Source organism: Bos indicus, chromosome X, assembly GCF_029378745.1.
Source record: "Bos indicus isolate NIAB-ARS_2022 breed Sahiwal x Tharparkar chromosome X, NIAB-ARS_B.indTharparkar_mat_pri_1.0, whole genome shotgun sequence".
Lineage (NCBI taxonomy): Eukaryota > Metazoa > Chordata > Mammalia > Artiodactyla > Bovidae > Bos > Bos indicus.
In genome coordinates, this window is record NC_091789.1 from 29074033 (window position 1) to 29101990 (window position 27958).

Here is a 27958-nt window from a genome sequence, read left to right on the forward strand (position 1 = left end):
CATTGTTGTAAATTGCAAAATTTCTTTCTTCTTTGTGGCTGATTAATATTCCATGTGTGTGTGTACACACACACACACATGCACACACACACACACGCAAATATACACCACATCTTCTTTATCCATTCATCTGTGAATGGACACTTACATTACTTTCGTATCTACTGGACAGCTACATATAAAACAATGAAAGTAGAACATTTTCTCATACTACATACAAAAATAAACTCAAAAAGGATTAAAGACCTAAATTTAAGAACTGAAGCAATAAAACTTATGGAAGAGGAAAATAGGCAGGACACTCTTTGATGTAAATCATAGCAATATTATTTTTCTCTGTCTTTTAAGACAGAAAAAATAAAAGAAAAATATAAAAATAGGACCTACATAAGCTTTTTCACAGCAAAGGAAATGGTCAAGAAAATGAAAACACAAACTACAGAGTGGGAGAAAATATTTGCAAATGATATGACTGACAAGGGATTAATATCCCAAATATATAAACAGCTCTTGTAGATCAATATAAAAAAAATTTTTTTAAGTGGTAGAAGAGCTGAATAGATATTTTCCCAAAAAGAGATATAGATGGGCTAACAGGCACATGAAAATATGTTCAATATTGCTAATTATTGGAGAAATGCAAATCAAAATGAGGTATCACCTCACACCAGTCACAATGGCTATCATCAAAAAGCCTACAAGTAACAAATGTTGTTGAGGATGTAGAGAAAAGAGAACCCTCCTACACTGTCAGTGGGAATCTAAATTGATGTAGCCACTATGGAAAACAGTATGGACGTTCCTCAAAAAACTAAAAATAGAGCTACTGTATGATCCAGCAATTCCACTTTGGGGTATATATATCCAGAAAAAAATGAAAGCACTGATTAAAAAGGATACATTCACCCTAGTGTTCAGCACTGTTTTCAGTAGTGAAGATGTGAGAGATTGTTTATTTGAGATATATCTCTTTTTATTTTTAATGTTGGCATTTATGACCATAAAATTCCTTTTTAGAACTCCTTTGCTATATCCCATAGGTTTTGGTATATTGTATTTTCAATTTCACTTGTTTATATTTTTTTGTGTGTCTTTTGATTTCTTCTTTGTCTCAATGATTATTTCAGATAGTTATTTTAATTTCTACATATTTATGAATTTTCCAGCTCTACTCATTATTGATTTTTAGTTTTGAACTACTGTAGTTAGAAAAGATATTTGATGTGATTTGAAACTTGCTGACTTATTTTATGACCTCTTTATGTTCTGTCATGGACTATGTTCTTTATGTGCTTGCAAAGGACATATATTCTGAAACTATTGGATAGAATGCTCTCTATATATCTGTTTGGTCCATTTGACCTTAAGTATGGTCCAAGTACATGCTTTCTGTCAGGATATTGAAAGTGGGATTTGACGCCCCTTACTGTTACTGTATTGTTGTCTACTTCTCTCTTCAAGTCGGTTATTATTTGCTTAATATATTTAGGTTCTGCAGTACTGGGTGCAGACACATTTACAGTTGTTATATATTTTGATGAATTGATTCCTTTATCACTATGTAATAACTTTCTTTGTCTCTTGCTACCATATTCCACTGAAAGTCTATTTTGTCTGTTATAAGGATAGCTACTCAGCTCTCTTCTCATTTCCACTTGCATGAAATATGTTTTTTATTTTTTCCATCCCTTCACTTGGAGCCTATTTGTATCCAAAAATCTGAAGTAACTCTCTTGTAGGTAGCATGAAATTGATTCTTGTTACTTTTTCCATATAGCCACACTATCCATTTGATAGGAGAATTTAACTCATATTCTTTTGGGGTAATTATTAATAGGTAAGGATTTAGTGAGCTTCCCAAGTGGCTCAGCTGGTAAAGAATCCACCTGCAATGAGACCTGAGTTTGATTCCTAGGTTGGGAAGATTCCCCCAGAGAAGGGCATGTCAACCCTCTCCAGTATTCTTGCCTGGAGAATCCCATAGACAGAGGAGCCTGGTGGGTTACAATCCATGAGGGTCGCAAAGAGTTGGACATGACTGAAGTGACTAAGCATGCACAAGGACTTACTAATGTCATCCTATTAATTATTTTTTGCTGTTTTGTAGTTGCCTTGTTGGTTTATTTCTTTCTTGTTTTTTTTTTTTTTTTTTCCTTTTTGAGTTGATGATTTTTAAAATAGTAATATGCCTGGATTCCTTTCTTTTATCTTTGATGAATCTCTTGTAGGTTTTTGCCTTGTGGATACCATGAAGCTTGCATACAACATCTTATATATGAATAATAATCTATTTTATGTTGATAACTTACACCAATACAAAAACTCTACCCTTTTACTCTTAACCATTTTTGTTTTTCATTTCACAGTTTACCTCTTTTTAAATTGAATATTCATTAACAGGTAACTGTAGGTGTAGTTAAATTTAGTATTTATCCTTTAACTTTTATACTAGAGTTAAGTGGTTAATATACCACTATATTAAAATTTTAGAATATTCTGTATTTAACTATATACTTACCTTTACCAGTGTGTTATATGTTTTTATATGTTTTAATATTACTAACTAGTATCCTTTCATTTCAACTTGAATGATTCATTTCAGCATTTCATGTAAGGTAGATCCAGTTGAGATGAATTCCATCAGCTTTGTTTATCTGAGAAAGTTCTTCATTTCTGAAGAATATCTTTGCCAGATAGAGTATTCCTGATGGGCTGAGATTTTTTTTCCAGCACTTTGAATATATCATCAAACTCTGCTTTCATGGTTTCTACTGAGGAATATGCTGATAATCTTATGGGGTTCTCTTGTAAGTTTCAAGCTTTTTATCTTTTGCTGCTTAATTGCTTTTTAAAAATTTCTGACAGTATTATTATAATATGTCTTGGAGAAGATCTTTCTCTCTGATTTTTTCTTAATAGTTTACTTGAACAAAAGTTAATTTTAAGCAGGCAATGGCAAACTAGAAGTGGTTAGGTGTGCTTCCAGAGAGGATGCCGTGTTTGCTTAGTGACCAATGAGATTTGTGAGCTCAAGTATCCAAATCTATTTCCAGATTTGGGAAATACTCAGCCATTATTTCTTTTAAAATGCCATTTGACCCCTTCTCCATTTTTTCTCCTTCTTGAAACCCTATCATTCACAAAATTGTTTATTTTGATTGATTCCCATAGGTCAAGTAGTTTTGTTTTTTTTTTTCATTCTTTTCCATTCTTTGTTGTTGCTGTTCTCTTCTGTTGGATAAATTTAACATTCCTTACTTCCATATCACAGATTCTGTCATCCATTAGATCTTTTTTGGTGTTGTTGCCCTTTGCTTCGTTTTTAATTTCATTCATTGTGTCCTTCAGCTCTAGAATTTGTGCTTGGTTCTTGCCAACATCCGCTGGATCATCGAAAAAGCAACAGAGTTCCAGAAAAACATCTGCTTTATTGACTATGCCAAAGACTGTGACTGTGTGGATCACAATACACTGTGGAAAATTCTGAAAGAGATGGGAATACTAGACCACCTTACCTACTTCTTGAGAAATTTGTATGCAGGTCAGGAAGCAACAGTTAGAACTGGACATGAAACAACAGACTGGTTCCAAATAGGAAAAGGAATATGTCAAGGCTGTATATTGTCACCCTGCTTATTTAACTTCTATACAGAGTACATCATGAGAAATGCTGGGTTGGAAGAAGCACAAGCTGGAATCAAGATTGCCGGGAGAAATATCAAGAACCTCAGATATGCAGATGATACCACCTTTATGGCAAAAAGTGAAGAGGAACTAAAAAGCCTCTTGATGAAGGTGAAAGAGGAAAGTGAAAAGAGTTGGCTTAAAACTCAAAGAGTTGACTTTGGAAAAGACTCTGACGCTGGGAGGGATTGGGGGCAGGAGGAAAAGGGAACAACAGAGGATGAGATGGCTGGATGGCATCACTGACTGGATGGATGTGAGTTTGAGTGAACTCCGGGAGTTGATGATGGACAGGGAGCCGTGGCATGCTGTGATTCATGGGGTCGCAAAGAGTCGGACATGACTGAGTGACTGAACTGAACTGAACTGATCCCTTTGTTAAACTTCTAATTTTGTTCATGAATTGTTATCCTTATTTCTTTAAGCTTTCTGTGTTTTCTTGTAGCTCATTGAGTTTCCTTAAAACAGTTATTTTGAATTCTTTATCAGGTAAATCTCAGAGCTTCATTTCTTTGGGGTTGGTTACTGGAAGACTATTGTGATCCTTTGGTGGTGTCATGTATCCTTGATTGTTTATATTCTTTGTAGTTTTGTGTGAAAGAGGAGAGTGAAAGAGGAGAGTGAAAAAGATGGCTTAAAACTCAACATTCAAAAAACTAAGATCATGGCATCCAGTCCTATCACTTCATGGCAAATAGGTGGGGAAATAATGGAAACAGTGACAGACTTTATTTTCTTGGGCTCCAAAATCACTGCATATGGTGACTGCAGCTATGAAATTAAAAGACAGATGTTCCTTGGAAGAAAAGCTATGACTAACCTAGACAGCCTATTAAAAAGCAGAGACATTACTTTGCCAACAAAGGTCCATCTAGTCAGAGCTATGATTTTTCCAGTAGTCATGTATGGTTGTGAGAGTTGGACTATAAAGAAATCTGAGCACTGAAGAATTGATGGTTTTCAACTGTGGTGTTGCAACAGACTCTTGAAAGTCCCTTGGACTGCAAGGAGATCAAACCAGTCAATCCTAAAGGAAATCAATACTGAATATTCACTGGAAGGACTGATGCTGAAGCTGAAACTCCAATACTTTGGCCACCTGATGTGAAGAACTGACTCATAGGAAAAGACCCTCATCCTAGGAAAGATTGAAGGCAGGAGGAGAAGGGGACAACAGAGGATGAGATGGTTGGATGGCATCACTGACTCGATGGACATGACTGAGTAGGCTCTGGGAGTTGGTGATGGACAGGGAAACCTGGCGTGCTGCAGTCCATGGGGTCTCAAAGAGTTGGACAGTACTGAGTGACTGAACTGAGTTTTGTATTGCTCTCTTAGCATCTGAATTAGGGGTCATTTCCTTCAGTTTTTAATAACTGTCTTGGGGTGAGAAACCCCTGTCAATCCCTGTAGGATTTCTGAGTCTTCCTCACAACCTGTTCTGAGATCTGTCCCATGCTTCTTGCTCGCTCTTGTGTCAGAATTTTTAAGCTTTATTCCTTGTCTCAACCTGCCATGCATCAACCCAGATGCCAACAGCCTCCTTTTTGTTTTCCTAAAGGTGGCGCTAAAACTCAAGTTTTCCATCTGTTCTTAGCTTGAGGTTTTGGGTCAAGTTTCTGTGCATGCTCACTAGCCATCTGCCAAAGCTCTGTCACTGCCTCAATTGCGGATGTACACTGGGAGCTATCCACAGGGTGTGGGTGTTTGTGGGTTAGGTGCTCTGAGCACTGGGAGTACAATTAGGGGAATTTGTGGGCAAGGTTACTGGAAAAACCATAGCTTTCCATGGTTAAAAATCATAGCTTTTCTGTGGGTAAGCTGTTTCCAGCGGCTCTTGGGTAAGCTTCTTGATGGAGTCTGTGATGTAGTTAGTAGGATCTGCATCCCTTTAATGCCCACCAGGAGTCCTATCTGCCCCTCTCCTAGCCACTTCCTGCTCCCCAGTCATGAATCTCATGATTCCATACTCTGGATGTGGTAAGCGAGTAATCAGTCTCTTTGTCAGCTTCCTGCACAGCTGGAGGAGTCAGGTGCTTACTCACATGCTCTTACTTTCCCCTGTGAGAGAAATCATGGCCCAAGAATGTGTCTTTTGGCCCTAAGCTGTTTTGCTTTGGGGGAGGGGTGATGTGGTTTAAGTCAGGCTGTTCCTTTCACCCTCTACAGTGTGTCCAAACTCATATTTTTTTTAGTTTTGTTCCAGTGGTGTGCTGGAAGTTTTTCTTAGCAAACCTGGACTTCCATGAAGGTTCTCCCATCTGTGGGTTATTGTCTAGGATAGTATTTTCCCAGGGGCTTTTGGACCGTGGCTAAGAGGGGTGGGAGCTAGTTCACAGGACACTGCCAGGTCTTTATGCCTATTACCTAATGCACAGGTAGGTGAGACTCTCCCAGTTTCCCTTGGTATATGATGCTGGATCCCATAGTTCCCAAAAAGACACTTTTGTCTGGATGGGTGCCAAATTATTTTTATTATGGGGGAGGACAAAAAACAGGAAACTTTTATTCCATCAAGATGCCATCACTCCTTGCCTCTATTTTTGTGATGCTTTTTGCATATAAAATGTTAATATAGATGAATTTATCACTATTATCATTTGTTCATGTATTTCTTTGTATCTCCTTTAAGAAATCATCCCCACCTCTAGGAGGGGGTGAAATTCTCAAAGTTGAAGCTAGGTTGATTTATAAACATAAATCCTTATGTTATCCATTGCAAAAAGAAGCAAGGAAATCATTCCCTGCCTCAAAATCACTTAATAGTCTTGTATATTGTTGTTTAATCATTTTAAGAGCATGTTTAATCATTTAAATCTCTAATCCATTTATAATTAATTTTTGTAACAGGGGAGAAAAATCTAAGCTTTTAAATTGATAGCCAGTTGCTCAGCATCATTTACTAAGTAGCCTATCTTTTCTCCATTGACTTGCTGTAAACTCTCTTTTAAATAACATTTCCATATATTTATGTGTCTTTTTCCTCCATGTTAATAATATCTCTTGATAGCTTTTAGGATGTATCACCCCACTTCATCATTCTCTTGTTGTCTTCATTGCCATCATTGCTATAGCTTCCAACCCCGCTTCTCCTCCCCTCTATTTCTAGTTTCTGAAGAAGATTATATAAATTTAGACTTTCTTCTTTGCTTATTCAAATAGATACCATTACTAAAACTGTCTGAGCTTGTTTGGGTTTTATTTGCTTCATTTTATGTTTTGTTCCATTTTCTTGGCATTACTTTCTATGAAATGGGACATTTTCATTTCTTATCCTTTCACACAACCATGAAGCCTTCAATGTCTGCTTTTGGACTTAGAACACCAGAAATTTATGGCTCCAGACTACTCAGTGCTTTGTCATTCTATTCTGTTTCTTTTCCTCGGTGATACGTATAATATTTTTGAGATTAGACACATCTATTTTGTTTTGTTTTAATCTGTGATTGCTATATGATTGGAATATATGTGTGAATGCATAAACTCACTGAGCCATATTGATCAAAAGTTTGATATACATCTCTTTTCCTTCCTTTAAAAAAAAATGGCATTCTTCTACAATATTGGTTAAAGATTGGGAAGCCATGGCCAATCATTACAGTTCCCTTCTGTTAAAGGGAAACTTCTACTGGGGCTTGCCTGGTGGCTCAGATGGTAAACAATCTGCCTGCAATATGGTGGATCCAGGTTCAATCCATGAGTTTGGAAGATCCCCTTCTGGTGTTTCTGGTTTTCTGGTGTTCTAAGTCCAAAATCAGACATTGCAGGCTTCATGCTTGTTTGAAAGGATAAGAAATTAAAATGTCCCATTTCATAGAAAGTAATGCCAATAAAATGGAACAAATCATAAAACCAAGCAAATAAAACCCAAACAAGCTTAGACAGTTTTAGTAATGGTATCTATTTGAATAGGCAAATAAGAAAGTCTAAATCTATATTATCTTTTTCAGAGACCAGGAAAAAAGGGGAGAAGGGGGGTTGGAAGCTATACCAATGATGGCAATGAAAACAACAAGAGAACAAGAAGGAAATGGCATCCCACTCCAGTATTCTCACCTGGAGAATCCCATAGACAGAGGAGCCTGGTGCATTACAGTCTGTGGAGGTCACAAAGAGTTGGACACAACTGAGCAACTAATGCTTTCACTTTTCATTTTCTGTTAAAATATTAATTATACCCCAAGAGTTAGACAACATTTAGACTAAACCATGGGCATAAATCCATTTAACAACTTATTAAATCCTTTGATACATATATAGAGAGAATCATGTACTTAAGAAAGGAGTAAAGAACATATTCAGTAATAATTAATAGTGTGCCCTGGAGAGTAATGTGAGGGAGAGGTAGTTATTTGCCATCCTATTATGATTTTCACACTGTGGATATTAAATGCATCCTAACAGAACTAGTTGATTAGTCCCAAAAAGGGTTTCTTCATAAAAGAAAGCTTTCCAGAATGATAGCCACAAATCAGATCAGAGGAAAATAAACTAAACCCAATACAGTAGGCAAGATTTTTAACCATCTAAGACAAAAGAATTCTACTTCCGGTAATCTATTCTAAGTAAATAGAGATGTAGCAAAAATAAATTTGGAGAAATATATTCATTATGGTGTGAGGTATAAAAAATTAGAAACCATCTAAATGACTCAAATGAGGGAATAGGTAGAACAAATTATGGTGCATCAGTAAATAGAGTGCTTTTGAGTTCTAAAAAAAGATACACTAATAAACTATATTAGAATATTTTATGAAAAAAAAAGTGAAAGTGTTAGTTGCTGAATGGTGTCCGACTCTTTGCAACCCCCATGGACTGTAGCCTGCTAGGCTGCTCTGTCCATGGAATTCTCCAGGCAAGACTACTGGAGTAAGTTGTCATTTCCTTCACGATGGGATCTTTCCAACCCAGTGATCAAATCTGGGTCTGCTTTGCAGGCAGATTCTTTACCATTTGAGCCACCAAGGAAGCACATCCCCACATTGTATATAAAGTAAAATTACAATAACAGCAATAATGTCAACCTCAACTGACATTGGCTAAGCACTTCAGCAGTGGCCACAGGACTGGAAAAGGTCAGTCTTCATTCCAATCCCAAAGAAAGGCAATGCCAGAGAATGCTCAAGCTACTGCACAATTGCACTCATCTCACATGCTAGTAAAGTGATGCTCAAAATTCTCCAAGCCAGGCTTCAGCAATATGTGAACCATGAACATCCTGATGTTCAAGCTGGTTTTAGAAAAGGCAGAGCAACCAGAGATCAAATTGCCAACATCCGCTGGATCATGGAAAAAGCAAGAGAGTTCCAGAAAAACATCTATTTCTGCTTTATTGACTATGCCAAAGCCTTTGACTGTGTGGATCACAATAAACTGTGGAAAATTCTGAAAGAGATGGGAATACCAGACCACCTGATCTGCCTCTTGAGAAATCTATATGCAGGTCAGGAAGCACCAGTTAGAACTGGACATGGAACAACAGACTGGTTCCAAATAGGAAAAGGAGTTCGTCAAGGCTGTATATTGTCACCCTGCTTATTTAACTTATATGCAGAATACATCAAGAGAAACGCTGGACTGGAAGAAACACAAGCTGGAATCAAGATTGCCAGGAGAAATATCAATAACCTCAGATATGCAGATGACACCATCCTTATGGCAGAAAGTGAAGAGGAACTCAAAAGCTTCTTGATGAAAGTGAAAGTGGAGAGTGAAAAAGTTGGCTTAAAGCTCAACATTCAGAAAATGAAGATTATGGCATCCAGTCCCATCACTTCATGGGAAATAGATGGGGAAACAGTGGAAACAGTGTCAGACTTTGTTTTTCTGGGCTCCAAAATCACTACAGACAGTGACTGCAGCCATGAAATTAAAAGACGCTGACTCCTTGGAAGGAAAGTTATGACCAACCTGGATAGCATATTCAAAAGCAGAGACATTACTTTGCCAACAAAGGTTCATCTAGTCAAGGCTATGATTTTTCCTGTGGTCATGTATGGATGTGAGAGTTGGACTGTGAAGAAGGCTGAGCACCGAAGAATTGATGCTTTTGAACTGTGGTGTTGGAGAAGACTCTTGAGAGTCCCTTGGACTGCAAGGAGGTCCAACCAGTCCATTCTGAAGGAGATCAGCCCTGGGATTTCTTTGGAAGGAATGATGCTGAAGCTGAAACTCCAGTACTTTGGCCACATCATGCAAAGAGTTGACTCATTGGAAAAGACTCTGATGCTGGGAGGGATTGGGAGCAGGAGGAGAAGGGGACGACAGAGGGTGAGATGGCTGGATGGCATCACTGACTCAATGGACGTGAGTCTCAGTGAACTCCGGGAGTTGGTGATGGACAGGGAGGCCTGGCGTGCTGCGATTCATGGGGTCTCAAAGAGTCGGACACAACTGAACGACTGATCTGATCTGATCTACTATGTGACAGGCACTGTGACAACTGCTTTACATTTATTCATTTAAATCTTACAACTCCTCTTGGAGGCTGAGAAGATTATTTTCCCCCATTTAAAAAAATGAGGAATCTGAAGCTTATTGATGTTACATGATTTGGCTGATAACATACAGCCAATAATAGTAGGGCCATGATTCATGAATGCACAAGTGTGTGTGCCACGTGCCCATGTGTATATATACTATGTGGAAAAGATAGCAGGAATGAAATGCCCCCAAATATTAAAAGATCATTTTACTTATATCAGTTATTTTTGTTTCTTCTTATAGATGTTCACATGTGGTCTGTGTATATCTGTACTGTATATAAATATATATGCTATGTATATTTTTAAATGATTTACAATGAGCATGGGTGTCCTTTGAAATCAGAAATGTAAATTATTATAAATACTTCATGACCTTCACCCATTTGTTTCTTTGCTTTCAGCTCCTGGTGTGGTCCAAAATACAGACAGGGCTCTAGTGGAATCTCATTGTCTTAGGATGACAGAGAGGTCAACAAATAGTCTTGACTGAATTTAGCATCAATGTTATTAAGCTTGCTCTTTTTAATAAAATTGTATGCATGTAAAAAATAAACTCAAAATGGATTAAAGATCTAAATGTAAGACCAAAAACTATTAAACTCTTAGAGGAAAACATAGGCAAAACATTCTCTGACATAAAGCACAGCAGGATCCTCTATGACCCGCCTCCAAGAGTAATGGAAATAAAAGCAAAAATAAGCAAATGGGACCTACTAACACTTAAAAGCTTTTGTACAATGAAGGAAGCTTTAAGCAAGGTGAAAAGACTGCCTTCAGAATGGGAGAAAATAATAGCAAATGAAGCAACTGACAAAGAATTAATCTCAAAAATATAAAAGCAGCTCCTGTAGCTCAATTACAGAGAAATAAATGACCCAATCAAAAAATGGGCCAAAGAACTAAACAGACTTTTCTCCAAAGAAGACATACAGATGGCTAACAAACACATGAAAAGATGCTCAACATCACTCATTATCAGAGAAATGCAAATCGAAACCACAATGAGGTACCATCCCATACCAGTCAGAATGGCTGCTATCCAAAAGTCTACAAACAATAAATGCTGGAGAGGGTGCAGAGAAAAAGGAACCCTATTACACTGTTGGTGGGAATGCAAACTAGTACAGCCACTATGGAGAACAGTATGGAGATTCCTTAAAAAAAAAACTGGAAATATTTTTTAATATAAATTTATTTATTTTAATTGGAGGTTAATTACTTTACAATATTGTATTGGTTTTGCCATACATCAACATGAATCTGCCACAGGCTTACATGTGTTCCCCATCTTGAACCCCCCTCCTACCTCCCTCCCCGTACCATCCCTCTGGGTTGTCCCAGTGCACCAGCCCCAAGCATCCAGTATCATGCATAGCACCTAAAAAAAAAAAGAAAGAAAGAAAAAAAAAGAAAAACTGGAAATAGACCTGCCATATGACCCAGTAATCCCACTGCTGGACATACACACCGAGGAAACCAGAACTGAAAGAGACATGTGTACCCCAATGTTCATCACAGCACTGTTTACAGTAGCCAGGACATGGAGGCAACCTAGATGCCCATCATCAGATGAATGGATAAGTAAGTGTTGTACATATACACACTGGAATATTACTCAGCCATCACAAAGAATGCATTTAAATCAGTTCTAATGAGGTGGATGAAACTGGAGCCCATTAAACAGAGTGAAGTAAGTAAAAAAGAAAAACACCAATACAGTATACTAGCACATATATATGGAATTTAGAAAGATTGTAATGATGACCCTATATGTGAGACAGCAAGAGAGACACAGATGCAAAGAACAATCTTTTGGACTCTGTGGGAGAAGGCGAGGGTGGGATGATTTGAGAGGGTAGCGTTGAAACGTGTATATTATCATATGTGAAGTGGATTGCCAGTCCAGGTTCAATGCATGAGACAGGGTGCTCAGGGCTGGTGCACTGAGATGACCCTGGGGGATCGGATGGGGAGAGAGGTGGGAGGGGAATTCTGGATGGGGAACACATGTGTGCCCATGGCTGATTCATGTCAGTGTATGGCAAAAACCACTACAATATTGTAAAGTAATTAGCCTCCAATCAAATAAATTTATTTAAAAAAATTGTGTGTGTGTAAAGTGAATTTTGAGGTAGTGAATTTTAATTGAGCATTCCACATTGTTATTGCCACCTATGAGAATACAGCACTAGATTATGTTACTCAAAAGCAACTTGTGAGTAAGATAAATGAGAAGTAAGTGGCATTATAAATGTGAAGATGAATTTCATAGACTAGGATTTGAATGAAACATATTGTGGTATGAAGTGAAATGGAAACAAGTAATAGCACAATAAGACATAAGAATGCCAAGAGCTTTGTGATCGGAGTTTGAGCGTACACAGTATTATTAAGGAGAAGACTGGGGTTAACTGGATTCTTCTAGTACACTCATACAATTATAGGGAATCATGCCTCCTGACACATTTATCCCATGAATATGCTGTTATAATATTGCCAAGACAAAAGAAAACTGCAGGATGAAAGACGTGTGTTTTTCTTTCCTCTTTAGTGTATAATGTTCTGCAAATACTGAAGTCTGTTTTGCTATGTTTAGAAAAATTTTCAAAGGAGGAGTCTTCAGATGTTTGGATGAGATTACAGTGCTTCAGAGAAGAGAATTCAGTTTTAAAAGAGGAGTTAGTCCTCTTGGAGATATTTCTTTCCCTGATAACAGTCAATCTGTTACTTGTAAGAGTATCCCACCAAGACTGACATTTCTTAATTCCTCCTCTGTTTCTCAACAGAACTTACTTGGTGCCCAAAGTGCAGACCCCAATACTTTATTACATGCTAGGACTTATTTACACTTTCCTCTGTATTTTATCAACTATTCAGCATTTTTAGCTGTTCTGAACTGTGTATTTCCTTCTGTGTGCATGCTAAGTCACTTCAGTCATGTCCAACTCTTTGAGACCTATAGACTGAGGCCCTCCAGGTTCCTCTGTCCATGGGATACTCCAGGCAATATTCCTGGAGTGAGTTGCCATGCCCTCCTCCAGGGGATCTTCCTGTCTCAGGAATCGAACCCAGGTCTTGTATGTCTCCTGCATTGCAGGCAGATTCTTTACCACTGAGCCACCAGGGAAGCCCATATTTCCTGCTAGGACCCCACTAATACCTCCCCTAACTCAGATTGACAACAGTATAATTTGACCTTCAATCTGCCTGTCAAACTTATTAAATTGACAAAAGAATGAAAGGGAAGTGTTGGCTATACATAAAAATTTAGGGCAATGGTTCTCAATTTAGGGGGAGGGGCCAAAGATTCTGTTGAGAATCTGATGAAAACAGCAGACCCTTTCCCAAACATTTGGTGGGGAAGGGTCTGCATATATACTATGATTCACATAATAGTTTCACATGTTTTATAAATCTCAAGGAACCCATATATGGACTATTTAAATATATGAAGATTCCAGGTCTGAGGGCTTCCCTTATGGGTCAGGTAGTAAAGAATCTGACCACAACGCAGGAGACCCAGCTTCCATCCCTGGATCGGGAAGATCCCCTGGAGAAGGGAATGGCTACCCACTCCAGTATTCTTGCCTGGGAAATCCCATCAGAGGAGAATGGCAGGCTATAGTCCATGGGTCCACAAAGAGTCAGACACAACTGCGCGACTAACACTTTCACTTTCCAGGTCTAAAACTTTTGCTCAAGCTGAGTTCGAGGTCTTTCCCCTGGCTTTATTCCTCAGGAGAATCAGATCTACTGTCATGGAATTCACTGTGATAAACTGGACCATGGAGGTAGAAGGTTAGGCTTTCAGCATAAATGAACCTAGAATAGCAATATCCTGATATAAAAGACTAGGAGGAAGCCTGGTGAATAGATTCCTGTGAGGCCACTGGATGTGTCCTCCAGTTTAGTCAAATTATCTTCCTCCTTAAATGGATTTATCCCAACTCCCTGGGGCCTAGAGTTGTGTGGCTAAATCCCTAAGTGATCCATGTTATACTTAGAGTACCCTGTGTTGATAAGTCCGTGTATATGGGAAGGCAGTAAATGATTAGAGGGGAAAGGGGAATTTGAAATGTGCCCCTACCAGATAGTTTTTACCTTAGATAAAATTAACACCAGCTAACTGGGAAAGAAGAAATTATGATGACTGCAAATTGAGGTTTGAAATCTACTGGGAGATTCCTTAATAGCTTCTGGAGATACAGTTGTGGCAGAGCCAATTTGTGCATTTGAATGAAGATTTGGGTCTCTGATAATACATGTTGTCTACAATAGACTGAAATATTCTCCAGTCCTAATTGGGTAAGGATTTATTTCATTAAACAATGTAATTTTGGAGCTACATTCCTCAAATGAAAGGAATGTACATTTTGGAATCAGACAACTAGGGCTGAATACTAGCTCAGACAATTCCTATGATCTCTTTATTACTCTTCAACTATGAGTCTATTTTCTAATCTGTGAAAGGGGTATAAATACCTAACTTAGAGTCACTGTGAGAATTGCAAATAGTTTAAAATCCTAATCTTAGCTCTCAGTAAAGCATAGCCATCTCTGATTATGACCTTGGGGCCAAAGGCTTGCATGTGCCAGTGTGATCCATTCAAGGTAATTATTCAAACCATTGCACAAATTGTGGTAGATCTTAATTCCAAGATTAGAAGCCTATAATCTATTCCATATATAATAGAGAGTCACTGAAGATTTCTTTCTCCTGTTTTTTTTTTTTTTTATGTGAACAAAAACAAAACAAAATAAGCTGGATCATAAGGCAGTTCTATTTCCAGTTTTTTAAGGAATCTCCACACTGTTCTCCATAGTGGCTGTACTAGTTTGCATTCCCACCAACAGTGTAAGAGGGTTCCCTTTTCTCCACACCCTCTCCAGCATTTATTATTTGTAGACTTTTGGATCACAGCCATTCTGACTGGTGTGAAATGGTACCTCATAGTGGTTTTCATTTTCATTTCTCTGATAATGAGTGATGTTGAGCATCTTTTCATGTGTTTGTTAGCCCTCTGTATGTCTTCTTTGGAGCAATGTCTGTTTAGTTCTTTGGCCCATTTTTTGATTGGGTCATTTATTTTTCTGGAGTTGAGCTGTAGGAGTTGCTTGTATATTTTTGAGATTAGTTGTTTGTCAGTTGCTTCATTTGCTATTCTTTTCTCCCATTCTGAAGGCTGTCTTTTCACCTTGCTAATAGTTTCCTTTGATGTGCAGAAGCTTTTAAGGTTAATTAGGTCCCATTTGTTTATTTTTGCTTTTATTTCCAGTATTCTTGGAGGTGGGTCATAGAGGATCCTGCTGTGATATATGTCAGAGAGTGTTTTGCCTATGTTCTCCTCTAGGAGTTTTATAGTTTCTGGTCTTACGTTTAGATCTTTAATCCATTTTGAGTTTATTTTTGTGTATGGTGTTAAAAAGTGTTCTAGTTTCATTCTTTTACAAGTGGTTGACCAGATTTCCCAGCACCACTTGTTAAAGAGATTGTCTTTAATCCATTTTATATTCTTGCCTCCTTTGTCAAAGATAAGGTGTCCATATGTGCATGGATTTATCTCTGGGCTAAAGAAAACGTTTGAATCAGTTCTAATGAGATGGATGAAACTGGAGCCTATTATACAGAGTGAAGTAAGCCAGAAGGAAAAACACCAATACAGTATACTAATGCATATATATGGAATTTAGAAAGATGGTAACAATAACCCTGTGTACGAGACAGCAAAAGAGACACTCATGTATAGAACAGTCTTATGGACTCTATGGGAGAGGGAGAGGGTGGGAAGATTTGGGAGAATGGCATTGAAACATGTAAAATATCATGTATGAAATGAGATGCCAGTCCAGGTTCGATGCACGATACTGGATGCTTGGGGCTAGTGCACTGGGACAACCCAGAGGGATGGTATGGGGAGGGAGGAGGGAGGAGGGTTCAGGATGGGGAACACATGTATGTCTGTGGTGGATTCATTTTGATATTTGGCAAAACTAATACAATTATGTAAAGTTTAAAATAAAATAAAATTAAAAAAAATAAGCTAATGGAAAACGATGAGAAATTACTTCTTCAGTACTGAAAACTTAGATTGATTTAATTGAAATATTCAGGCTCAAAACAGTCATTCTTCAAATGAATAATTTTAGCATTTAACGACATTGTGCTCTATTGTAGTGTTTTTGTTATTAGAAAGGCATGTTGTGGACAATTCATTTACATCTGAGTGGTTACCTTTGTTCAGAAGTGGCCAGTATCACTCATGAAAATCTGAGCTGCAGTATCTGAAGAAAAGTGAGGACTCAAAAGATGTGAGGTTGAGGTTTTATGTAAATCATATTTATTTCTACTATAAGGATTATAATTGCTGGAGGCCTTCTTAGATGGCCCAGCTTGGGAAACTAAGGCCCAGGTAAAGGAGGGAAGCTGTATAGCAACGTAGTACTAGATTAGAATACAGAAATTTTTTAACACTGAGAAATACAAGTGAAACTTTGAGGGGAAAGTTAATTCATTCAGCAAACATGTGAGCTCCTACTTTTGCATATAGAGTGATGGGGGAAGACCATTCATTCAATAAATACGTGAGTCAATACTATGTACCAGGCACTGTACTAAGGAAACAGGTCAAATAAACCCCAGCTCTGATGGAGTTTATAGATTAGAGGAGTGAGTCAGAAAGTAAAAATTGGGCAAATAACTTATTTGATTTAATTATAATTCTGTAACTCTGATGTAGAAGATAAACAGGGCTAAGAGAGAATATGAAAAGGGGAGCTTATCAATATATTGGTCTCCATATGTTGTCTTGCTTGACTTTACATTTTCTTTATATGATTTCTTTCTTTTTTTAATATAAATTTATTTATTTTAATTGGAGGCTAATTACTTTACAATATTGTATTGGTCTTGCCATACATTGACATGAATCCACCACAAGTGTACATGTGTTCCCCATCCTGAACCCCCCCTCGCACCTCCTTCCCCATCCCATCCCTCTGGGTCATCCCAGTGCACTAGCCCCAAGCATCCTGTATCATGCATCAAACCTGGAATGGTGATTCATTCCACATATGATAATATATATGTTTCGATGCCATTCTCCCAAATTATCCCATCCTTGCCCTCCAAAAGACTGTTCTATACATCTGTGTCTCTTTTGCTGTCTCTTATATAGGGTTATTGTTACCATGTTTCTAAATTCCATATATATATATATGTATGTTATTATACTGTACTGGTGTTTTTCTTTCTGGGATACTTCACTCTGTATACAAATGGAAAAACTATCTTTGGATTTGTTTGTGTTTCATTGGTTTGGAGTACAGAATGAAGCAGGGCAAAGGCTAATAGAGTTTTGCCAAGAGAACACACTGGTCATAGCAAACACCCTCTGCCAACAACACAAGAGAAGACTCTACACATGGACATCACCAGATGGCCAACACTGAAATCAGATTGATTATATTCTTTGCAGCCAAAGATTTAGACGCTCTATACAATCAGCAAAAACAAGACCGGGGCCTGACTGTGGCTCAGATCATGAACTCCTTATTGCTGAATTCAGACTTAAATTGAAGAAAGTAGGAAAAACCACTAGACCATTCAGGTATGACCTAAATCAAATCCCTTATGATTATACAGTGGAAGTGAGAAATAGATTTAAGGAACTAGATCTGACAGACAGAGTGCCTGATAAACTATGGACGGAGGTTCATGACATTGTACAGGAGACAGGGATCAAGACCATCCTCATGGAAAATAAATGAAAAAAGCAAAATGGCTGTCTGGGGAGGCCTTACAAATAGCTGTGAAAAGAAGAGAAATGAAAAGCAAAGGAGAAAAGGAAAGATATAGGCATCTGAATGCACAGTTCCAAAGAATAGCAAGGAGAGATAAGAAAGCCTTCCTAGGCAATAAATGCAAAGAAATAGATGAAAAACAACAGAATGGGAAAGACTAGAGATCTCTTCAGGAAAATTAGAGATCCCACGGGAACACTTCATGCAAAGATGTGCTCGGTAAAGGACAGAAATGGTATGGACCTAACAGAAGCAGAAGATATTAAGAAGAGGTGGCAAGAATACACAGAAGAACTCTACAAAAAAGACCTTCACGACCCACATAATCACGATGGTGTGATCACTAAGCTAGAGCCAGACATCCTGGAAAGTGAAGTCAAGGGGGCCTTAGAAAGCATCACTATGAACAAAGCTAGTGGAGGTGATGGAATTCCAGTTGAGCTCTTTCAAATCCTGAAGGAGGATGCTGTGAAAGTGCTGCACTCAATATGCCAGCAAATTTGGAAAACTAAGCAGTGGCCAATGGAATGGTAAAGGTCAGTGTTCATTCCAATCCCAAAGAAAGGCAGTGCCAAAGAATGCTCAAAATACCACACAACTGCACACATTTCACATGCTAGTAAAATAATGCTTAAAATTCTCCATGACAGGCTTCAGCAATATGTGAACCATGAACTTCCAGATGTTTAACCTGGTTTTAGAAAAGGCCAAGGAACCAGAGATCAAATTGCCAACATCTGCTGCATCATCAAAAAATCAAGAGATTTCCAGAAAAGCATCTATTTCTGCTTTATTGACTATGCAAAAGCATTTGACTGTGTGGATCACAATAAACTGTGGAAAATTCTGAAAGGGATGGGAATACCAGACGACCTGACCTGCCTCTTGAGAAATCTCTATGCAGGTCAGGAAGCACCAGTTAGAACTGGACATGGAACAACACACTGGTTCCAAATAGGAAAAGGAGTAGGTCAAGGCTGTATATTGTCACCCTGCTTATTTAGCTTATATGCAGAGTACATCATGAGAAACGCTGGGCTGGAAGAAGCACAAGCTGGAATCAAGATTGCTGGGAGAAATATCAAGAACCTCAGATATGCAGATGATACCACCTTTATGGCAAAAAGTGAAGAGGAACTAAAAAGCCTCTTGATGAAGGTGAAAGAGGAGAGTGAAAAAGTTGGCTTAAAGCTCAACGTTCAGAAAACAAAGATCATGGCATCTGGTCCCATCACTTCATGGGAAATAGATGGGGAACAGTGGAAACAGTGTCAGACTTTATTTTGGGGGGCTCCAGAATCACTGCAGATGAAGTGATTTCATGATTGCAGCCATGAAATTAAAAGACACTTACTCCTTGGAAGGAAAATTATGACCAACCTAGATAGCATATTAAAAAGCAGAGACATTACTTTGCCAACAAAGGTCCATCTACTCAAGGCTATGGTTTTTCCTGTGGTCATATATGGATGTGAGAGTTGGACTGTGAATAAAGCTGAGCACCAAAGAATTGATGCTTTTGAACTGTGGTGTTGGAGAAGACTCTTGAGAGTCTCTTGGACTGCAAGGAGTTCCAACTAGTCCATCCTAAAGGAGATCAGTCCTGGGTGTTCTTTGGAAGGACTGAGGCTGAAGCTGAAACTCCAATACTTTGGCCACCTAATGCAAAGAGTTGACTCATTGGAAAAGACTCTGAAACTGTGAGGGACTGGGGGCAGGAGGAGAAGGGAACGACAGAGGATGAGATGTCTGGATGGCATCATGGACTCTATGAACATGAATTTGAATAGACTCCAGGAGTTGGTGATGGACAGGGATGCCTGGTGTGCTGCGATTCATGGGGTCACAAAGAGTCGGATACGACTGAGGGACTGAACTGAACTGAACATTGGTTTGAAGCTATTAACTTCTTGAATGATCTGGACAGATCTAACCACTAGGGGCCGCCTTGTGCCAGGGAAGCAACAAGAACACCTCTTAACCTACATCTGTAGGTGTGATCAGCCTGAATACAAAGTAATGTTTAGAATCTGAGTTGGACCTGGAAGAGTGATTAAGATTTTGGATGTACAGAGCTGAACACTAGAAAAACCTCAGTTATTTATTCCAATATTAGCAAAAGTGTATAGGGGAATATGTAGGAGGTTAATGAAGACTTCCAAGTCAATAAGTTGGGCTGGAAAATTGAGTGTGTGAAAAATACAAGAACATAAGATTGGAAGGGTGGTTTGAGATGAAATTTATGAATATCTTAAGTATCAAACTTAGGAGTTTTAGTTTTATCATGCTAGCAATTGGGATGTTTTGAAGATTTTAAAGAAGGAAATACAAACAGAATGAGCACAGCTTAAGTTTGGTTCAGTTCAGTCGCTCAGTGGTGTGCGACTCTTTGTGACCCCATGAATCACAGCACGCCATGCCTCCCTGTCCATCACCAACTCCCAGACTTCACTCAAACTCACGTCCATCGAGTCAGTGATGCCATCCAGCCATCTCATCCTCTGTTGTCCCCTTTTCCTCCTGTCCCCAATCCCTCCAAGCATCAGTCTTTTCCAGTGAATCAACTCTTTGCATGAGGTGGCCAAAGTACTGGAGTTTCAGCTTTAGCATCATTCCTTCCAAAGAACACCCAGGACTGATCTCCTTTAGAATGGATTGGTTGGAACTCCTTGCAGTCCAAGGGACTCTCAAGAGTCTTCTCCAACAACAGTTCAAAAGCATCAATTCTTCACTGCTCAGCCTTTATGGTTCAACTCACATCATACATGACTACTGGAAACACCATAGCCTTGACTAGATGGGCCTTTGTTGGCAAAGTAATATCTCTGCTTTTTAATATGCTATCTAGGTTGGTCATAACTTTCCTTCCAAGGAGTAAGCATCTTTTAATTTCATGGCTGCAATCACCATCTGCAGTGATTTTGGAGCCCCCCAAAATAAAGTCTGACACTGTTTCCACTGTTTCCCCATCTATTTCCCATGAAGTGATGGGACCAGATGCCATGATCTTAGTTTTCTGAATGCTGAGCTTTAAGCCAACTTTTTCACTCTCCTCTTTCACTTTCACCAAGAGGCTTTTTAGTTCCTCTTCACTTTCTGTCATAATGGTGGTGTCATCTTCATATCTGAGGTTCTTGATATTTCTCCTGGCAATCTTGATTCCAGCTTGTGCTTCTTACAGCCCAGTGTTTCTCATGATGTACTCTGTATATAAGTTAAATAAGCAGGGTGACAATATACAGCCTTGACGTACTCCTTTTCCTATTTGGAACCAGTCTGTTGTTCCATGTCCAGTTCTAACTTTTGCTTCCTGACCTGTATATAGGTTTCTCAAGAGGCATAGTTTATGAATCTTTAAAAACATAATGAAACATATGAAACATAATGAAAGAACTGTTAGTAGTGACCAGTCACTGCCATAGAGAATGCAGCCAGAGGAGGAGAACTGAGAGAAAGCCTAATTTAAGTGTGTACATGGATAGATTTGGGAGTTATCCATATGGAACATAGAATAGGCAGTTGAAAATGAAGAACTGGAGACTGTAGAAAATGAGGGTTGCCCCCCCCCAAAAAAAAAATCAAGGAACGTAAGCCTAGAAAAAATGGATAAAGCCCTGGGACAAGACATAAGAACAGAAGCAGAAAGAACCTCAAATAGGCATCTGGAAAATGGTCAGCATTTGGGTGTAGGGTGTGGATGAAGCAGTAGACTAGGAGACAGAGAAAATTGACCAAAGTGGTTCTCATTCTGCTGCAGACAGAGTTGGAAGAAGACTGGCAAAAGTAATTTCTGTATTCCCCACAACCATTAGAAATTGACAACAAAGAAAAAAGGCAGTGACTAGCAGGCTTTGCTCCCATGGTTTTGAGACATGTAGGTAGAGCTGAGCTAACTAGATTTAATAACCCAGAGATGGGCAGTAGAGCTAAGAAGTTAAAGATGAGGGACCAGAGTTAGATGGACTGAGGGTGGAAGCTTGGTCTCCAGTGTGACCTTCCACCCTTTGTTTTCCTCTCCAAGAAGCACTCTCCTCTTCAGCAAAATACAAGTACTAATGATACCTCCTCATGGAACATACATATAAGAAATGTTTAGTGTAGTACCACGCACATAGCAATATTTCCTGAGTGCTTACTTTGTGTTGCTTGTTATGATGTTTTGTATAAAGGGAATGGCCCCCATGTCTCTTGGTAGGTTTTGAATGCAAGATAATCTCCATCTCAATGCAATACCTAAAATAAAATATTATCTCAGAATATGATTTCATGAAAAAAAAATGCTGCCTTTCCTTAGAAACTGATGGACTTTCTGCTTTGTAATGATGTGTATTATGCAAGTTTTAGTTACTGTTTTGTTTCCTGAAATATCAAGGCTAAGTTTGAAACTCAAACCTAACAAATAATCAATCCTTATAGTTTTCATATTTTCTGCTGCTTCATTTCCCTGCTTCTGATTTTGTATTTTAAAATTGATATTACCACTTTATATGATCATTTATTATGTACTGATTTCTTTTTCTGGCACAGTATTAGTTACTATAATTAATGCTGAGAACACCTTGTTAAAAATTATTAATCCTACTTAGTGTATAAGAAAACTAAAGGTCAGGGTGGTGAGGTAGCTTCCAGAGTCCCATAGTTAATAAGTGCAAGAGTAGAAATCTGAAACTTCCTCTCTCAATTGTTTCCCAGGTGGCAGTACTGGTAAAGAATCTGCCTGCCAGTGCAGGAGATATAAGAGACGTGGGTTTGATCCCTGGGTCAGGATCTGGAGGAGGGCATGGCCACCCACTCCAGTTACTGGAGAATCCCATAGACTGAGGAGCCTGGCAGGCTACAGTCCATAGGGTCGCAAAAAGTCAGACATGACTGAAGCAACTGAGCATGTACACTTCTCTAAAACCCTAAGCATTTGCTATTTTTCTTAAGATTGTTATGAGTCAAAAGAATAATAAAGGAATAATAACAGAAAAAAAAAATAACATGATTTCAAAGCAGTACAGTTGATAAAGGATTGGCCGAACACATAAAATATGTGAACTCAATGATATTGCTGCTACGAAAACTTGCAGGAGGGACGTGTCTGCTTCTTTATGGCCTGACTGCATTTAGTTCTAGGCATTACATTCCAGGAGGGGTTCAGTCAAGCTACACTGTTCAAAAAAGGCCAAGCAGATGGTAAAGAGACCTAAAACTACATCACATAATGGTTATAAGCATAAACTTGAAAGCTGACATGAAGAAAAGAAGGGACACATTTTTGCTCTTATTTTTGTGAACTGATGAAGGATTAGATTTGCTTTACATGGTGCACAAGACAGAACCGGGATCTGTGGCAGAAATTTCAAGTTAGAAGTTTCGGCTTGACATAAAGATGGAATTTTCTAGTATAAAACACTTTTCATTAACAGAATGAGATGCCTCAAGGGATAATGAACTTTGGAACAATTTAGGTTTTTTTTTTTTTTTTTTTTAAAAGCAAAGGTTGGATAGTCACTTCGCAGAGATACTGCAGAGGTGTTTCCACTAGCAAGTATGGGATAGACAAGCAATTTTAGTATAAGGCCTCTCCAACAATGATTTGTCATTGTATGAAATGAAGATAACTATGTTGATCTATCCATATGTTCTCTGTCAGATGTTTCTGCATCAGAAATCTAAGTCAGGATATGCAAAATAGTACAACTCCATTATCTCAATTCTGTAATGTTGCTGTTGTTGTTCAGTGGTAAGTCGTGTCCAACTCTTTGCAACCCCATGGACTACAGCATGTCAGGCTTCCCTGTCTATGACTATCTCTCAGAGTTTGGTCAAACTCATATCCATTGAGCCAGTGATGCCATCCCACCATCTCATCCTTTGTCATCCCCTTGTCCTCCTGCCCTCAATCTTTCCCAGCATCAGGGTCTTTTCCAGTGAGTCAGCTCTTTGTATCATATTGCCAAAGTATTGCAGCTTCAGCATCAGTCCTTCCAATGAATATTCAGGGTTGATTTCCTTTAGGATTGACTGGTTTGATCTCCTTGCTATCCAGGAAACTCTTAAGAGTCTTCTCCAGAACCACAGTTTGAAAGCATCAATTCTTTGGTGCTCAGCCCTCTTTATGGTCCAAATCTTGCATCCATACATGACTACTAGAAAAACCATAGCTTTGACTAGCAAAGTAATGTCTCTGCTTTTTAATGCACTGTCTAGGCTTGTCATAGCTTTCCTTCTAAGGAAGAAGCATCTTTTAATGTCATGGCTTCAGGCACCATATGCTGTGATTTCGGAGGCCAAGAAAATAAAGTCTGTTACTGTTTCTGTTGTTTCCCCATCTATTTGCCATAAAGTGATGGGACCAGATGTCATGACCGTAGTAGTCTTTTGAATGTTGAGTTTTAAGCCAGCTTTTTCACTCTACTCTTTCACTTTCAGGAGGCTATTTAGTTCCTCTTTGCTTTCTGCTACTAGAGTGGTATCATCTGCATATCTGAGGTTGTTGATATTTCTCCTGGGAATCTTGATTCCAGCTTGTGATTCATCCAGCTCGGCACAGAGCTTTATTTTTTCCCTATACTAGAGCTTGCTTATGGATCAGCAGGAAAGCCCTGCTCTACTTAGTCACTCAGTGCAATGCCTGCTGATGCTGACTGCTCAAAGTTAGGCCAAACTTCACAAGTTAAGGGGAAAGTCCTCCACAAGACTGCTCTAACTTCAGATATCTGCCACAAGCTTGGGGGTTCCAGGGCCACTCACACTTCTGACCAACTAGCTAAAATTTGGAAGTTCCCTTTACCCTTTCAGGATCAATAATTCATTAGAATAATTCACAGAATTCAGAAAAGTGCTACTCTTAGTATTATGGTTTTATTTTAGCAAAATGGATATTAATCAGAACCAGCCAAAATAAAAGACTCATTGAGCAAGTTCTGGGAATGTCCCTAATGAGGAGCTTCTGCAGCTTTCTCCTTGTGGAGTTAGTACTGATCACCCTCCCAGCACAGAGTATTGTTCATCAGAGGACTCACTCAAGCTTTGCTGTCAAGACTTTTAATGGGGATTTTTATTGGTGTTTCATTCCATAGGTGTGATTGAATCATTTATCATTAAATTGAATTCACCCTCCCCTCCCTAGAGGTTGGAGTGATATCAAACCTTTAATCACATGGTTGGTCTTTCTGGTGTGGCCAGTCCCCATCCTGAGTTATTTCTAAAACTTATCTATGGGCTCAACATGAGTCACTTTATCAACATAAACTTTCAAGTGAATAACAAAGCCACGCTTATTACTAAAACATGACCAAGGCTTTAGAGGATATCTCTCAGAAACCCACTCCAGTATCCTTGCCTGGAAAATCCCATGGCAGAGGAGCCTGGTGGGGTCACAAAGAGTCAGGAACAACTGAGTGACTAACACTTCTTCAGGAACCAGGAAGCAAGAACCACGGCCAGATAGATTCTTTATTACACAACACTCAGAGGAACCCAGAAAGATGAAGTAGCCACCATCTTGAACTTTGTTGGTTGTTTTGGGACAGAATGAGAAAGAGAGAGATGTTGGATGAAGGAAGGGATATAAAGAGAGAATGGAGATAGAGGAGAGAGAGATTTGGATGGTCTCACTCTAGTGTTTAAATGCCCTGGTCCAGAAGTGGCATGTTGCTTGGGCTCACAACTCATTGGTCCAAACTAACCACATGACTTCACCCAACCACAGAGGGGCCAGGAAGTACCATTCTCCCATGGGACTGGAAGGGGAAAGTTAAAAAAAAAATTAATAGTAGCCCTGAAAATGTACCCTATATTTCTTTTGATTGTACAATCATTTTCTTGCTGCTAAGTCACTTCAGTCGTGTCTGACTCTGTGCGACCCCATAGACAGCAGCCCATCAGGCTTCCCTGTCCCTGGGATCCTCCAGGCAAGAACACTGGAATGGGTTGCCATTTCCTTCTCCAATGCATGAAAGTGAAAAGTGAAAGTGAGTCGCTCAGTCATGTCCGACTCTGTGTGATCCCGTGGACTGCCGCCTACCAGGCTCCTCTGTCCATGGGATTTTCCAGGCAAGAGTACTGGAGTGGGGTGCCATTGCCTTCTCCAACAATCATTTCCTTAGAATAGTCACGTTTTATCAGTATTTTCATTTACATATTAATTTTCTTACATAAATGTTGTCTTTAAACCTAGCTAAAATATCTTTATAATCAATGATCCTATTTTAGAAACTCATGAATATTTATATACATTTAAGTTGGATTGTTTTAATGATATAAAATGATTTTCATATAAAGCATTTGTTTTCATATTTTATTTCCATTAACTACATTTAACTTTAAAGTCCAAGTTGAAAATAGAAATTATATATAGCAGAGAACTGGACACATTACATATTTTTTTTGTTTTTCTGTAAAGTTATCTCAACAAAAATAATTGTAAAGGGTAAAATATAACCATTTTCTTAAATTAAAAACTGGGGTTCAGGAAACAAATATTTATCTTATTTCCTAAGTATATGTAGACTGCTATCTAGCTTTATTTTTATATCATAAACACTAAGGGAATGAAACAATCTTAAACTATTAGGCACAATGTCATGCAAACACATAGATAAGTAGTTATTAGTATGACTTCAGAAGGTAATAGATTTTTCCTTTGCAAAACAGAACTTATAAATAGATTAAATGAAGAAGAAAACTCAAAAGCAGTATTCAAGACCATTCATCTGACATTCAAATGCTCAGTATATTTAACCATTTTTGGATGATGTCAAGAATATCACATCTGTGGGAAAGAATGAAAAGAACTGAGAAGAGGAAAGATGATTATTTTAGAGAACAAACTTGCTTTTGTTTAGAGACCTAGGATAGTTGAATCTCCTCCCTTCCCCAAGCCCCAGGCCTATGTGAATAATTGGTGGGTATTTTACTTCACATCAATCATCACCTAATAAGACGGCACTTCTAGTATCTTCCTGAATTGCATCATACTTCCCCGTCTACTCTTCTGCTAGTTTTTCAAAGAAGGAAATGCCTAACTAATGAGGCAGCACGGGAATTTATAGTTAATTGTGAAAAAACTCTTACAGTATTAGAAACTTGAATGGAAAGTTCAGTTATAAGAAAAGATAGCTTTAAAAACAACTGTGCCCTTCCAAGTCAAGAGAGATCATATAGAAAAGTTAAAAATAATTAAACAACAAGAATAACAAAATTTCCATGGGCCTCTTATGACCAGTCCTTAAAAAGCAGTGATGAAAAGAATGATAATAATTTCTATATACTGAGGGTCTAACATGTGCGAGTTATATTCACTATCTCTAATGATCCTAATAACATGCAGAATACATGTTAATATCCTTAATTTTAAGATGAGGCAATGGAGAGTTCAAATAGTAAAGTTACTTGATCAAAACATCAGTTGCAGGATCCAGTATTAGACCACAGTCATCAGTTTCATGTTTAGGACTATTCTCTTTTACTTTCAAACAGTGGCTTGCTGGAATTGACTTATACTGGTATGCAAGGACTAATTGTTAAATTTTCAGGGATTTTTCAAGCCATTATTAGAAACTAAATTATATAAACATGCAATCAAATAATTTTATTTTATTAAAAATAGTTTTGGAATGCACTAGTTAGGTCTTCGCTGTGGTGCATGGACTTTCTCTAGTTGTGGCACACCAACTTACCTGCCTCATGACATAAGTGATTCTAGTACCCCAACCAAGGATCAAATCCAAGCCCCCTGCATTGGAAGGCAGATTCTCAACCACTGGACTACAGAGAAGTCCTTAAATTATATTTTTAAAAGTTAGTAAATGTTCAAAACTCATCACTTCCTAATTATTTTGATTAATTGTGTTAGTCAAATAACATGTGCCTGATTTAGTTGCTCAGTTGTGTCTAAGTCTTTGCAACCTCAAAGGGGATTTGCCAGGCAAGAATACTGGAGTAGGTTTCCATGCCCTCCTCTAGGGAATCTTCCTATCCCAGGGATTGAACCCAGGTCT